Source organism: Engystomops pustulosus, chromosome 5 (assembly GCF_040894005.1).
Source record: "Engystomops pustulosus chromosome 5, aEngPut4.maternal, whole genome shotgun sequence".
NCBI lineage: Eukaryota > Metazoa > Chordata > Amphibia > Anura > Leptodactylidae > Engystomops > Engystomops pustulosus.
Genome location: NC_092415.1, coordinates 13,991,799 through 13,998,913, shown reverse-complemented (window position 1 = coordinate 13,998,913; position 7,115 = coordinate 13,991,799). Strand labels below are relative to the sequence as shown.

At 43.4% G+C, this 7,115-nt stretch overlaps 1 long non-coding RNA gene across 1 annotated transcript; it reads right to left on the bottom strand.

Moving 5' to 3' along the window:
* Positions 1-1,889: 1,889 nt before the first annotated feature.
* LOC140133943 (uncharacterized) lies at positions 1,890-6,393 on the bottom strand. The gene is made up of 4 exons (XR_011855976.1): positions 6,316-6,393; positions 3,892-4,016; positions 2,852-3,149; positions 1,890-2,110 (listed from the first exon to the last, which is right to left on the bottom strand). It is a non-coding gene; the product is annotated as an uncharacterized lncRNA (long non-coding RNA).
* Positions 6,394-7,115: the final 722 nt, after the last annotated feature.

Here is a 7,115-nt window from a genome sequence, read left to right as displayed (position 1 = left end):
CAATTTTTCAGCGTTTTGTCCAATTTCCGTAAGACGAGAGAGGCTTCGGAGAAGTCATGATGAGCTTTCCCCTAGAATATAGATTATCCATAGTGGTGTCAGCTGTAATGTATGTACGCCGCTTCCTTGTATTTAATACATACGCCCCATATTTTACTGTCGGAGGGGTTAAGCGTTCCTGGTTTATCGTTTCGATGGCTGGAGTCGGACGGCGGTGCATGAGTAATGCTGGGTTATAACAGGGAAGTGTCTTATAAATAATCCGAGGGTGAGCGTCCTACAATGAGAAGCCGCCGCAGATCCCGCACTTATTTTACATTCATAGGTTTCGGCCGTCAGCGACAATTTTATATTTTACGCTTAGTAATTTCCCGGGTGACAGCGCTGAACTCTTATATAGGTAGAGATGTACGGCCGAGGAGTCAGAGCTTACACAGAATCCTTTTAGGGTCTCAGATCACTGGTTGTCTAATGAATACGACCCAAAATGATGTAGGGAACAGGGGAGGGGTTAAAATCAACCGAAATTAACCAATGAGAGTGAAGAGCTGGTGCAAAATATTTGACCGTGTTCCATTCACTTCTAGAAGGTTTCGAGATGTCCCGGAAGTCCCCTAGAAGAGAATCAATAAGATGCACCAAGACCCTAAGAAGGAGAACTTCCATCACTTGCTCTTCCAGCCCCTAAGATTTGCAATCATTAATAAAGAACCTGCCACCAGGATTTACCACATTAAACTAGCAGCCCACTCAGTTTGTGGATGAAAAGTACTTTCTAGAATTCCCTCTTTTATGTGAAATCTCACCCATCAAACATCTCCCAAAGTCAGGCAAAGATGACTCTTCTCACCTCACATGAGATGAGTCAAGTTTAGTGGTTGCAGGTAGTGTCACTTTATTAAAGATAAGGATCTTATCTTTCAGATCTCATCAGGCTTATGGCATTCTGAGCTACAGAACCACAGATACAGGAAGCTAATGGCATAGTTGGAAATGCAAACTGCAGATAAAGATCCAGTTCTTTAACTGATCTGTAGCTCACATCTTTAATATGACACACAAATCACGTTTTTCGGTACTACAGAGCCAAAGATAGGGGCTATTGACCCTCCCCCTGCAACCAGTAAACTTGACTCATGTCATGTAAAAATGAGATGAGAAGAGTCATATTTGCCTGAGTTTGGAGGAATTTGTTTCTTATAGGTAAACAGATGAGATTTTACATAAAAGAGGGAATTCTAGAACGGACATTATGGGGGTCATTTACTAAGGGCCCGATTCGCGTTTTCCCGACGTGCTACCCGAATATTTCCGATTTGCGCCGATTGTACCTGAATTGCCCCGGAATTGTGGCGCATCGGCGCCGGCATGCGCGCGACGGAAATCGGGGGGCGTGGCCGAACGAAAATCCGACGGAAAAAACGCCGCATTTAAAAACCGAAAAAGTGTCGCTTGGGGAGTGCTTACCTTCACCTGGTCCGAGGTGGTGCATTCCGGCGCGATGAGATGACTTTCAGCGCAGCAGCGCCACCTGGTGGACGGCGGAGGAACTACCTTCATAAATCCCGGCCGGACCCGAATCCAGAGCAGAGAACGCGCCGCTGGATCGCGAATGGGCGAGGTAAGTAAATTTGCCCCATTATCCCGTTCCGTTAGTAGTTAAGTAGGGTAAATCCTGGAGACAGCTTCTCTTTAAAAGGACTGTGACCACACCAGGGTCACATATAAACATATGTCCTTGCAGGTGATTTGACCTAAGGATGTTTTTCCACATACAATACTGATATTCCATTCCACTTTGGGGGTCATTTATTATTGACTTTTGCTGTGCCTTATTTATGCAGTGTCCGCGCCACAATATTGGTGCTTTTCCGACACTCACAGACTTCAGTTTTTCCGGAAGAACAGTTTGGGTGCCGCTCGGGGATTCCATCTTTTCCTACGCTTCTAATTTTCCGACACTTTTTTTGGCACAATTTTTGGCTGGCAAAAAGCCCATCTATAAAGTTCTATTTCACCATCAACAAAGGTAAGTCTTACATTGACTTTAGAGAGCACAGAGCACAGCAGTGTGAGGATACACCTTAGAGATTTTGGGGACGCTAGAATCCTGGAAAATAAATCCATACTTTACCATCCTGCTGCTACTAAAAACATGAACAAAGATATGATTACACAGATCTGCAGGGCCAATACCTAACACATTGGGGGTCATTTACTAAGGGCCCGAACCGCGTTTTAACGATGGGTTACCCAAATTTTACAGTTTTTTGCGCTGATCTTCCCTGAATTGACCCGGGTTTTTGGCGCACGCGATCGGATTGTGTCGCATCAGCGCCGGCATGCACGCAACGGAAATCGGTGGGTGTGGCCGTCGGAAAACCCAACGGATTCGGAAAAAATGCTGTATTTTTTTTAAAAAAAATGTGTCGCTTCACACGCACTTACCTGCACCCAGCCTAGCTAGGTGAACTTCAGTGAACTCCGACGGACTTCAGCGCAGCAGCGCCACCTGGTGGACATTGGGCGCACTGCCTTAGTGAATCGCCGGAAGACCCGAATCAGCGTCGGAGAATCCGCCACTGGATCGCGAAAGGACCGGGTAAGTAAATCTGCCCCTATCTGTAGAGAGCACAGCAGTGTGAGGACACACCCCTTAGTGCCCTTGGAGAAGCTGCAATCCTGGAATATGAATGCACAGTCCTGCTGCTACCAATACTCTACACAAAGGTCTGATTACACATCTCACAATACATAACACCGGCTACAGCACCGTATGGCCCCACCTGCAGATAGTTTCCTATATTCAGACTAGCACGCTGTGTACATGAGATCCTGTTCTGTTACTGACCTGTATACTGTACATCAGGTTCATGTCATGGAGGTGGTGGTGACAATGATGTACTGGCACAGGACAATCCTGCCATTGCTGTGCCCCGGTGACGTGGATAACCAGGAGGACATGTTTACACTGTGATATCGGAGGACACTGTGTGCACCGGGGCGCCGGTCATTAGCGGATCACTGTCAGGTTTGGAGAGACTGTGATGAATTCTGAGTGAAACATTTCTCATGTCAACTTCAAGAGGCCACAGACAGGAGCGATCACATTGCACTGGAAAACCAGGACTCCACCTGCCATGTCTGATCTAAGGAAATACAATATATATTACCCTACAGCATACGTAATCATCTCTCTACACCATTCCTCTGTTATTCCTCCTGGAAATGTAGGAATCAATTTACACTTAGGTGTAACTTTGTGCAAACAGGGACGGCATCTTAAAATTCGTAGGGCACGACCATTTGACTAGAGGAGTTATAACAGATGAAAGTTTACTGACAGAAGGATTAACAGAGGAATATATAAGACCACACATCCTAATAATAATAACTCTATATTTATACAGCGCACACAGATTACGCAGCGCTAATCACCTACCAGTATGTTTTGGAGTGTGGGAGGAAACCCACACAAACACAGAGAGAACATACAAACTACTTGCAGATGTTGACCCTGGGACTTGAACCCAGGCCCCCAGCACTGCAAGGCTGTAATGCTAACCACTGAGCCACCCCATCCTAGGAATCAGGCTGATGAACCCACAGCAAAAGACACCTTGGGGGATATATATCAGGGCTTCTGCGGCTTAATTAAGCTTATTATTTTCCCCTATCCACCACTTTCACATCAGGGGGTGAAAGAGCATTTGGGGGGGGGGGGGGGTGCAGCTGGTCAAAGGGTGAAAATTTCCATCCCTGCATCTACCAGGGACGTGAAAATTCACCAGATGCGTTCATTTTTACACCAGGCTAAAATACACACTGCGCAGGCCCCCCGCTGGATGCATAAAGAGGTGTGCGCCGCCGTTTGATAAATGACCCCCTTACCTTTAAGACTTGGAATTGGTTCGGAATTCCACCAAATATTTAGTCAGTAGTCGGTGACTTGGAGTGTCAGTATTTCATTAGGTGCCGCTGTATTATAACTAATTAACATGGGAACATATGAGATCCTACAGAGATAAAAAAATACCGTCAAGAGCCTGCAGCCTGACAAAATATTACTATAATAACATACGCACTGCTGCCTTCACCATATACAGTCCTGGCCAAAAGTTTTGAGAATGACACAAATCTTCTATTGTCACATGATGTGTCCCTCTGGTTTGTCAGATGTGTTTATCACATATAGAGATACAAGTGCAATCATATTATGGGGAACAGAAGTTTTTATTGTCAGGTAGGAGGAGTTACTGCAGCGAGTCAGTATTTGCAGTGTTGTCCCTTCTTCTTCAGGACCTCTGCAATTCTCCCTGGCAGCTCTCACTCACCTTCTGCACCAAATCCTGACTGATAGCCGTCCATTCCTGCACAATCACCATACCTCCCAACATCTGTGAAAGGGAAAGAGGGACAAAATGGTGGCACGCGTAGAGTGCTGCGGCGATCCCCCTAAGCCACACCCCCAATCATTCTCTGACCACGCCCCAAATTTTAGCCATATTATAATAATAAAAATCATCTCAATTAAAAAAAAAAAAAATTATTATGACTGGGATTTGAACCAAGAACCTGCAGTGTCCATGAACATTAACGACACAGCACCTCATCCAAGTGAGCTGTGATCTCAGTGATTATCTGGCTCTAGAATTTTGGTAACTAAGAACTGTGACTACTACTGTTACACTGTGACACAGATTTAATGCCTTGGTATATAGAGAGGGATCTTCTCAGAGATTATTGTAATTATTGCGACTATTATTATTTATTATTATTATTATTATTATTATTATTATTATTGAGATGATTATTATTATTTTTACTATTATTAATAATCGTCTCCATAATAATAAAAATAATAAAATTTATAATAATAATAATAGTCTCAATAATTACAATAATAATCTCTGACAAGATCCCTCTCTATAGATCAGGGCATTAAGTCTGTGTCACAGTGTAACAGTGGCAGATAACATTTCTTAGTTACCAGAAATCCCCAGATAAGTATCACTGGACTTATAGCTCAGTTAGTTAAACTGCTGTCTCCAGTGCAGAGGGTCCCAGGTTCGTATCTCAGCCTGGGCAAAACTTTATTTAATTTAATTAAATAAAGAGCTTGTGTCTGGGGAAGCCCTGGAGACCATATATGGATAGAGATCTGAACCTGATGACGTGGTCCCTGCTCTCCGCTAACCCGACACTTCCGATATCTGTACAAGCCATTCTGTACTATGAACTCTGGCTTTCAAAGTATTTACTATGCGGGACACAGCGCCGGGACATGCGGGACCTGGGGGGAAAATCCGTGACAATCTCATAGCTGCCCGTGACGCGGGGCAGAGGTAAGAAAAACGGGACTTTCCCGGCAAAATCGGGACGCTTGGGAGCTAAGAAATCACTGCTGCATTGTGTCACAATGTGTTGGTTTTTGTTTGTCCTCCCGTCTCTAGATGATTGACCGCAAGTTCTCAATGGGATAAGATCTGGGGAGTTTCCAGGCCATGGACACAAAATCTCTATGTTTTATCCCTGAGCCATTTAGTTCTCCCCTTTGCTTTATGGCAGGTGCTCCATCATGCTGGAGAAGGCCTTGCTGATCACCAAACTGCTCTTGGACGATTGGGAGAAGTTGCTCTTGGAGGACATTCTGCTCCCATTCTTTATTCATGGAGGTGTTTTTAGGCCGATTCCCTTGGCTGAGAAGCCGTCCCACACATGAATGGGTGCAGGAGGCTTTACAGGTGGCATGAGACAAGACTGGTGGCATCGCTCACCTTGTCTTCTCCCAACAAGCTGTTATCCAGATGTTCCAAACAATCGGAAAGGGGATTCATCAGAGAAATTTGTGTCATTCTCAAAAGTTTTGGCCATGACTGTAGTGCAAATATACAAATCCTAGAGAGTCCAGGCAATGCCCCCCTATCATGCTGAAATAATAGCAACATATAGTAATTCAAGTGCTTTAGTACAAGTGTTACAAGATATTCAAGGAAATACCACCATATAGTACTGAAATAATAGCAACAAGTAATAATCAAGTGTTTTAGTACTAGTCTTACAAGATATGTAGGCAAATATGGCCATATAATGCTAAAATAAAAGCAACACATAGCAATTCTAGTGTTTTATTACTAGTGTTACCATATATTTAAACAAATACCGCCATATAGTACTGAAATAATAGCAACATGTAATAATCAAGTGCTACAAGATGTGTAAAAAAATACCACCATACAGTGCTGAAATAAATGCGACACATAATAACTGAATAACATGCTCCAGCTTAAAGTAATATAATGAAATAAATAATACCGCGATACAATGAGTGCGGATGTTGGTGGCCACAAGCCTCAAGTGCCAGGTCATCTTCTGTTTCGCCCCTTATCAGGAGGTCATAAGTACCTTAGTGCTAGAATTAAACAATATGTAAACCATTACCGCCATATAGTGCCCAAATAAAAGTAGCATACGCTAACTGAATACATAAAGAAGTATAAATAATTCCACCATACAAGGTCCAAAAATGGCTGCATACAATGCTTGGTGTTGCTGGGCAACTTGTGGCGCCCCCATAGGTCTGTATCATTGAAATGGCTATAGTTTAGTTTACTGACACCATGTTGCGGTATTGAGTGGGATTGACATGCACCACCTTTCGGTATTACGTCCTGCAATATGTAACTCCTGGGAGGAGAACGTTGCCTTGATCTGTGTTGAAAGTGACTCTTGTCTTGGCATCGGCTCAGACGTTTCGGCTTCCTTTGATAAATCTTGTTTTATGACATCCGCTCTATAGTATTGACCGGCAGTATACGGCTGATAACTCAGGTTATGTATCATTCATGTCGCTATATGGAGCAGCTAAAGCGATGCTATAATCATCACCAGAACATCAAACCCGACCTGTCTGTAATGAAGATTTATTGATAATCCTTGGTCCAATTACAGCAAAAAAATTTGAAAATCCAATTGTCACTTGGCAAAAAAAATTTTTGGTCTGGATCTACAATTATAAACTATACACTTTCGACTTGCATACAAATTCAACTTAAGAACAAACCTATAGAACCTATCTTGTACGTAAACTGGGGACCTCCTGTATATACAATGGC